At 37.5% G+C, this 6,781-nt stretch overlaps 1 long non-coding RNA gene across 1 annotated transcript; it reads right to left on the bottom strand.

Annotated features, from left to right (window-relative positions):
• Nucleotides 1-2,716: 2,716 nt before the first annotated feature.
• Nucleotides 2,717-5,090, bottom strand: LOC130835801 (uncharacterized). The gene is made up of 3 exons (XR_009049040.1): nucleotides 4,960-5,090; nucleotides 3,863-4,034; nucleotides 2,717-3,002 (listed from the first exon to the last, which is right to left on the bottom strand). It is a non-coding gene; the product is annotated as an uncharacterized LOC130835801 (long non-coding RNA).
• Between the last annotated feature and the right edge of the window lie 1,691 nt (nucleotides 5,091-6,781).

The raw sequence follows: 6,781 nt of genomic DNA, 5'->3' as shown, positions 1-6,781 counted from the left end.
GTCAATTTAGTCTGTTACTTTGGGTCAGTTTTATGATGGTAGGTCTTAGATTGAAATTAAAAACCGATGTTAATATCTGGGGTGATGGTGAGAGGTTCCTCAAAATTTTAAAAGGAAAAATTTATTTTATTTTTATTTTATTTTATTTTTTTAGTTAACTTTTCTTAATGCTAAAATTGGAAAATTCTTACCCAGTGGTTACGATTCACCTGTACATGGTGAACAGAGAGTTTGGGAACAACTGACGCTTGGATCAAGGTAAACTGAGAAATATCAGAAAGGAGAAATAAATTGTGATTGTAACTTTGTATCAATAACTCAGAACGTGGAAACGAAACATTTGCTTTCTTTCCTGTCTTGGCTGAAGCCTCTGCCAATAGAATAAGACTCATCAGCTACAGATGTTTAGAAAAGGCCAAGTTACAGAAGCCAAAATGATCAAGGGAGACTTGGGAGATTCTCCTGTTACTTGCCTCTCTCAGTGCTCGTGGTCTGAAGCTGCCCATGCCCACCCGCACCCTTCAGAGCGTTCAGCTTGACCATGGGAGTAAGTGTATTGATCTGCCAACTCAAATCAGTCCGATTTCCCCAACAGTTAAATTTTTCACCGTACATGACTTATGAAACAGCCTCTATGAACTGAATTAATGTAAATCTACTCAGGAGAGATGGCTGGCCTGTTGGCATGTCCACACTAGTGATCTGAAGCTACAGGCCTCATAGCTGGGTATATTCGCTAAGGTAGATGCAAACATGTAGTGGTTTTACCAGTCTCTCTCTCTCTCTCTCTCTCTCTCTCTCATTACTTGTCTTCCTCAAGCTGAAACAAAAATGTGATGTAAAAATATTTTCATTCATGTAGATCTGACAAAGACAAGTATCATATGATCTCACATGTGTGGAATCCAAAAAAATGGTACAAATGAACTTATTCACAAAATAGAAATAGACTCACAGACATAGAAAACAAACTTATGGTTACCAAAGGGGAAAGGAGGGGAGGGATAAATTAGGAATTTGGGATTAACAGATACACACTACTATATATAAAGCAGATAAACGACAAGGACCTACTGTAAAGCACAGGAAACTATTTTCAATATCTTGGAATAACCTATAATGGAAAATAATCTGAAAAATAATATAGGTATGTATAGTTGAATCACTGTGCTGTGCACCTGAAACATTGTAAATCAACTATAATTAAATCAAAAAAATTAAATTAAAAAGTCACAATAGATACCATAAAAAAAAATCTCATTCAAGTGACTGTTCTTCTCAAGCTCTTACAGACGCGAGCTCCCTCACGAGCCCTAGAGGGTGAAAGTGAGGGGACTGAGTCAAGACTTGGGAAAAGGAGGCTCTGAGAGGCTCTCGGGCTGTCTAGCCAGTATAGGATCCTTCTCTCTCCAGAACGGTAGTGTGATAGATGACTCACAAGTTCAGGGCCACATCTATCAGACACTTTGTACCTCAATCATTTTGAAATATAACAGCCTCGGTATTTACTTGGACATATATTAGCAGTTTCCTGCATGTTTTCCAGTGATTCAACAGAATGGCCTTGTCTCGATGACTGGGAACGTCTGTCACCATACATCATAAAACTGTATAGACATTCATGTGTTGGTTTCAGATAGCAATGGATTTCTTGACTCTTGGACTAGTACTCTAGTGAATCTCAGTACCACACTACCTCCCCTTGTGTCCTTATCAGGGTTCACAAGCTAAGACCTTGGCTGGGGAGGTTTGTGAATGGCAGTGGTCCAAGGAAAACCAGATGCTACAGGAAATAAAATTGGTGATTCAGCCAGGTGCATTCTTTCTTATGATTCAGGCTGACCCACTAACTAATCATGGTGAGTGGGAACTCTGCTATCAGGGGTGCATGTGAATAGATGTATAGTAAAGGTCTTAATCACGTTTCCTGGCTGAAGAGTTTTCACAGAGATTGCTCTAGTTAATGCCTTCAGAATGGAAGAATTGATTCTATTGTGGTAATATAAGTTAATACAATTTTAGGTATGCTTTACTTCCTATCTTTGCTCAATATTGAAACATGGAATATGTTATCAAGTACTCACAGCATTTTGCTTCAGAGCTAGTCTTGCACTTGGCAATGAATGTATTTGTTCTTTTTTTTTTTTAATTTGTTAAATCTTTAAACTTTAAAATAAACTTATTTCATTTAGTTGTTTATGCTCTCTCTTTAGGATTTAAAAAGAACTATTAAATAGAAGCAAATAGATTAATAAATAACAAAACTGGGGCCAGGAGAAAATATGACTAAGAAAATAAGGCAGGACAGGAGTGAGGAAAGATATATATTAAGTATCTATAGCACATACAATGGTTTACCTATAAAATACAATTAGAGCAAAACTGTTCTTGCCAAATTCAGAGGAGAAAGTCAGCGTCATGATTAAGCACTTGCTCTTTGCTAGGAGGAAGATGTGGGTTTGCATCTCAGCTCGACCATTTACTAGCGCTGTCATTTGGGGCACATTACCTGATGCCTATCCTGTGAAATGGAGATAAGAATAGTATTTACCTCAAAGCGTTATGAATGAGTAGTAAAGAAGATAACCCATGTAAAGCGTTTAGCATGGTGCCTGGTACATAGTCATATTTATCAAATGGCAACTATTTTTTATAATAATGATTATTATTTAATTTCCATAAAGTTATGATTTAATAGAAGAGTTCTCTGTTGCCTTTTCTTTCCTTAACCACTCCGTTGAGATCCGGTTGCCTCTGAAAAAGACATATTCTTTTCAAAATTGGAGGAGGCCTGAGCCCAGCAGGCCTCGAAGCCTATGCCGCCAGTCATGTCCATTTTCTTCCCAAGCACGGAGAAGGATCTCTCAGTGACACTCCTGATGTAACTCCAGGGCTACAACCAAGTTTCTGCTTTCCTTCAGGTCTTCCTTGTCCTTACCACTTTCAACTTTTCAAGCACTATATCCATGTCACGTGAAAGTTCTGATGATGAGTACAGGGATCTGTTAACAATATGTTGGTTAATTTTATAAGCCATGTAAGTTCACAGGGCTGTAGTTTTCTGGTTTGTCTTTACACTGAGATCTACTTGTCTTGGCTGCCCCTCATTGCCCATGGCCTGGAGAGAATGGAATCTTCCAAGGGCTTTGGCAAAGACCTTGTACAACCTGCAGGCATCCTCACCTAATCCCTCGGTCTATTCTTCCTTATTGAGGAGCTGTCCCTGATTCACTGCCATGGGCATAACCACCTACTTACTTAGAGTGAAACTTTGATCCTGAAATGCAAGAGTCACTCTAATGAAGCTTGAAGCTGCCCTGGGCAGGATCATGGCTCGCTGTGCATTTGGGGGAATAAAAATCTGCCTAGGAAGGTACAACCAAAGGAGGTCAGAGGCTGGTTGTGGGAAAGCAGGGAGGAGATTTCAGTGTCTTTTCTAAAAATATTTTATGACATTAGGAAAAAAATTAAGTCTAGTTCTAATTACTATTTCTTTCTTGAGGACATCTACTATAAGGAAAATAAATTATCCTCCAAAATCATCTTTTCGAGCACCTGATATTTTCCCTCCAACATTTCTTCTTAAAGTGTAGCAATTAAAGTTTATATATAATTCAGATAAATTCAAAACCAGAACTTTCCACCTGAGACTAGGTCAGCCCTATTTAGGGTGACAGGCTTAGAGTTCTCATTCTATAAATGAGCTTGTCAGGCACTCCTTTGCATTTCCCCAGCATCTTCTGTGAACCTTTGCCCCTAACAGATATTCAATTAAGCAGAGTAGTTAAAATGCTAAAATAACATTTCTGCCCTGCATTTATTTGTCCTAGTAAATTCTTACTGGAGTAAATTCAGATCTTACCTTTCACATTTTTCTCCAGGCTCTGAACTGGTTCTCTTCTCAGATTACTAAATATGATTACTTTTGGTGGGCTCTGGAGTCGGCAGGGGTGGGGGTTGAAATTTCAGCTCAAGCACTGGCTAGTTCGGTAACTTAAAGCTTAAATCCTAAATTTAATTCTAAATCTTCTCATCTGCAAATGGAATATTAATAATGTCATGAGGATTAATGCACATCAATTGCTTAGTGCACTGCCTGCTGCATACAATTTGTTTTAGCTACTACTATTGTTAGTTACCATTATTTCAATGTTAAATGTTAACTTCAAAAGTGATCAATTCAAAGGATAGGAGTGTGTAATTTACGAAAGAAGAATTCAAAAGGCATATACACTTATGAAGAAATGTTCATATTCACTAAACATCAGATAAGGGTAAGTTAAACACTGATAGATAATGTTTACTATAGAGTTAGAAAAACTTGGAAATTATAATCTCCTGTATGGACAAAAGTACAGTCAAACAGGCAGGTTTAGACCTAAGAGTGAGATTGTAAATTGGCATAACCTTTTGGGAATGTAACTTAATATGTGTCAAGGGTTTTAAAAGTTTTCACACTCTTTGACCCTATCATTGGACATGTCTCTTACGGAGATAGTCAGTGAGGTTGACAAGGATTTTTATTAAAGCATTACATATAATGATAAATGTGAAACTAATGTGTGAAAATAGATGAATGAACACCCCCATTCTACCAATGAAGTTTAAAAATAATATTCTCAAAGAACACTGAAGGTTGGGAAAAGTACTCCTACGATATTACAAAACTGAATAGTGTATATGATCACACCTCAGTAACATATATATCATTACACATATCAGTGATGTCTTTCGGATATCTCCACATGGGTACTTAATAGGTATCTCAAACTTGACCTGTCTATCTCCAAATGTTTTTATTCTCAGACACGAATCCCTGAATCTACTCCTGTTCTAGTCTTCCTCATCTCAGTGAAGGGAAATTCCATCCTCCAATTATTCAGGTCAAATATCTAGGATCTTTTCTCAACTTACTTTTTCTCTTATACCCACCACCAATCCAACAGTAAATGTGTTCACCTCTCCTTTCAAGCCATTTGGAATCTGATCACTTTCCACGATCACCAGCTTCTTCTCCGGCTCAGGCCCCCTGGCTGGATCACTGCAGAGGTCTCTTCACTGGGGTCCTGGTACCAGTCCTTCTCTCCTCCATGCTCTTTTCTTCATATAACAGCCAGAGTGAGCCTTTAAAATATGTTCGATACTGTCACTCCTCTGCCCAAAGCCTTCAGAATAAAAGCCAGATCTATGTATTGGCCTACAAAAGCCTCCCTGAGTGGCATTCCTGCTCTCTCTCTGAATTCATTCTCTACCACTCTTCTCGAACTTTTGGTTTCAGCCACGCTGGCTCCTTGTGTTCTTTCTTTTTCAAGAATTTTTATTGAGATATGATTGACATACAATAAACTTTATATATATATATATATAAAGTGTACAATTTATTTTTTTTCTTATTAGTAATGTGTATATGGCAATCCCAATCTCCCAATTCATCCACTCCTTGTGTTCTTAATACCCACCAAACACCCTCCCTTCCCACCTCCTCTGACCTCCACCTGGAATGCTCTGTGTGGCTGGTGCCACCACTTTCTTAGGGCTTTGCCTACATGTCATCTCCCCACATGACCATTCATGGTAAAAGACACCTGCCTTACTGTAATATTTCCTCTCCCTATGTCCTTAGACAGGCTTTTAGAATATCATTTACCACCAAATGCTTTATTTATAATTTCCTTGTTCACCCTCTCTTCCCAATAGAATGGAAGCCCTCTGAGAGACGATGGCATTTTCTTTTCTTTCACTATCGTATATCCGTAGGAAGATATCTGGCTTATTTGTTGAGTAAATAAACAAATGGACCAAGGAATCATACATCTCTAGACGCACTTGATGTTTTTTATTTTCTTGTTTATACTCTTCTATATTTAAATTTTCAAAAGTGAGGTTTTTTTTTCCTACTTACCATCAGAAAAAAAAAAAAAAACACTATAAATGTTATTTTAAAAACTTTTAAGTAGGTAATTGCTGGTATGAAAGGGCGAACTGAATATATGAATCTTCCAGTTTTCCATGCTTTGTCCTGAATTGCTCACTGCGAAATCTAAACCTGTTTATTAAAGGATGAAGTTCTTTGCTTTTCCTTAAATCTCATTTCCTCTTCCTTCATGGCATTATTTGAAAATATCATATTTCCTACACTTTCTAATCTGAATCAGTATTAGGCTGGTGAGTTAACTCCTTGCCCATTCTTTCAACTTATCACTACTACTACTGGTACTTTAATTATTTTGCTGTTTGAAATCTTTAGATTTCTGTCTTCCCTTTGCACTTTTTCAAATACAGCAAATCTTTTTTTTTAATTGATGTATAGTTGATTTACAATGTCGTGTTAGTTTCAGGTGTACAGCAAGTGATTCAGATATACATATAGAGAAATATGTATCTATCTCTCTCTATATATCTATATCTTCTTTTCAGATTCTTTTCCATTATAGGTTATTATAAGATATTGAATATAGTTCCCTGTGCTATACAGTAGATCCTTGTTTATCTATTTTATTTATAGTAGTGTGTATCTGTTAATCCCAAACTCCCCACCTCCCTTCCCCCTCTGGTAACTATAAACCATACTCTTTCCACTTTTCCTAATACTCTGTGGTTGCCTTCCAGTTCTCCAATTTATTTATTTCTACTTTTACATACTCCTTCCTTTCAGATTAGAAGAAGATGACACCATTGTCACTGTTACTAAATCCCAACCTTTGCCTACCTCCTGCCTAAGTCTAGGGTTGGGGAGGATGCCACAGGCTAGAGGTGACTGTGGGGGAAAGCTCATCCTGTC

The sequence above is a fragment of the Hippopotamus amphibius genome, chromosome 14 (assembly GCF_030028045.1).
Source record: "Hippopotamus amphibius kiboko isolate mHipAmp2 chromosome 14, mHipAmp2.hap2, whole genome shotgun sequence".
Taxonomy (NCBI): domain Eukaryota; kingdom Metazoa; phylum Chordata; class Mammalia; order Artiodactyla; family Hippopotamidae; genus Hippopotamus; species Hippopotamus amphibius.
The sequence above is the reverse complement of the archived record's forward strand: the minus strand, read 5'-3'. Positions and strand labels throughout refer to the sequence as shown.